We start from the raw sequence: 2,120 nt of genomic DNA on the forward strand, positions 1-2,120 counted from the left end.
TTAGGGTTGGTTAGGTGGTAGGTTTGATTGGGTTGGTTAGGTTAGGTTAGGTTTGATTAGGTGGTTAGGTTAGTAAGGTTTGATTAGGGTTGGTTAGGTTAGGTTTGATTAGGGTTGGTTGGGTTGGGTTTGATTAGGTTGGTTAGGTAGGTTAGGTTTGATTAGGGTTGGTTAGGTTAGGTAAGGTTTGATTAGGGTTGGTTAGGTTAGGTTTGATTGGGGTTGGTTAGGTTAGGTTAGGTTTGATTAGGTTGGTTAGGTTGTAAGGTTTGATTAGGTTGGTTAGGTTTTGTAGGTTGGTTAGGTTGGGTTTGATTAGGTGTGGTTGGTTTGATTAGGTGGTTAGGTTAGGTTAGGTTGATTAGGGGTTGGTAGGTGATTAGGGGTTTGTTGTTTTGGTTAGGTTAGGTTGATTAGGTTGGTTGGGTTGAAGGTTTGATTAGGGTTGGTTAGGTAAGGTTTGATTAGGCTGGTTAGGTTAGTTTGATTGGGTTGATAGGTTAGGCTTGATTAGGGTTGGTTAGTTAGGGCTTGATTAGGTTGGTTAGGTTAGGTTTGATTAGGGTTGGTTAGATTAGGTTGGGTTTGATTAGGGTTGGTTAGGTTAGGTTAGGTTTGATTAGGTTGGTTAAGAGTTAGGTTGATTAGGCTGGTTAGGTTAGGTTAGGTTTGATTAGGGTTGGTTAGGTTAGGTTAGGTTTGATTGGGGTTGGTTAGGTTAGGTTAGGTTTGATTAGGTTGGTTAGGTTAGGTTAGGCTTGATCAGGGTTGGTTAGGTTAGGTTAGGTTTGATCAGGGTTGGTTAGGTTAGGTTAGTAATACACCTCTGGAGAAAAACAAAAACACATTTTAATATCCTATCGACTCGTAAGTATTTCCCTTTGAAAACTCCATTAAGATAATTACTGGGTAGAATTATATATTATTACAGAGAACGGTGTCATTAGAGGGAAGGAAGAGGGAGGGGTGAAGGAATGAGGGATGGAGGGGTGAAGGGAGGGAAGAAAAGGAAGAAGGGAGGGATGGAGGGATGAACGAGAGAGGGAGGGAGGGTAGAGAAGAGGGGGAGGGAGGAGAGGTGAAGGCGAGAGGGAAGAAAAGGAAGGAGGGGTGAAGGAATGTGGGATGGACAGGTGAAGGAAGGAGGGAGAGAAGAGAATAAATTAGGTAGATGAAGGAAGGAAGGGGGAGGGAGGGGAGAGACTACACTGAATAGGTAAATGAAGTTTTTTGGATACTGAGTGTAATGTTACCTTGGCCACTTGTAGTCTTCCTGTATTCACACACACACACACACTCTCTCTCTCTCTCTCTCTCTCTCCCCCTCTCTGCTTTACATGGCCCCAAATTTGCATGTATAAGGGTGGGGGCACAGTGTTCGCTGGTTGAGGTGATGGGGTGTGAGACAGCGTTTGTGGGGGCGTGGTGGGTGGGGGTGTGTGGGGCGTGGTGAAGGGATGGTGTGGGGGGCTGAAGGTGGGATGTGTGGGGACGGTGAAGGTGGGGTGGTGTGTGGGGCGTGGTGAAGGTGGGATGGTGTGTGTGGGGGACGTGGTGAAGGTGGGGTGGTGTGTGGGGGACGTGGTGAAGGTGGGGTGGTGTGTGGGGACGTGGTGAAGGTGGGTGGTGTGTGGGGGACGTGGTGAAGGTGGGGTGGTGTGGGGGGCGTGGTGAAGGTGGGGTGGTGTGGGGGACGTGGTGGTGTGTGGTGTGTGGGGGGCGGGTGAAGGTGGATGGTGTGTGGGGGACGGTGAGGTGGGGTGGTGTGTGTGGTGGGGGTATGGTGAAGGGGATGGTGTGGGGACGGTGAAGGTGGGGTGTGTGGGGACGGGGAAGGTGGGGTGGTGGGGACGTGAAGGTGGGGTGTGGGGACGTGGTGAAGGTGGGGTGGTGGGGATGTGAGGTGGGATGTGATGTGGATGGGCTGCTGTATGTGCGTGTGCCCAGAGCGCTCACATACTCTTTACGCGCCATGCCCCACCAGTCCAGAATAATCGACGTGTCACTGGAATTGGCGTTTACACCACAAGGCAGCCGGGGTCAGAGCTACACAGAGTCCGGATTCACTGAGGGCCCAGAGTACATGTTGTTGTCTTAATCATCCTCATAATACCTGTACA

The sequence above is a fragment of the Homarus americanus genome, unplaced genomic scaffold (assembly GCF_018991925.1).
Source record: "Homarus americanus isolate GMGI-L3 unplaced genomic scaffold, GMGI_Hamer_2.0 scaffold51784, whole genome shotgun sequence".
NCBI lineage: Eukaryota > Metazoa > Arthropoda > Malacostraca > Decapoda > Nephropidae > Homarus > Homarus americanus.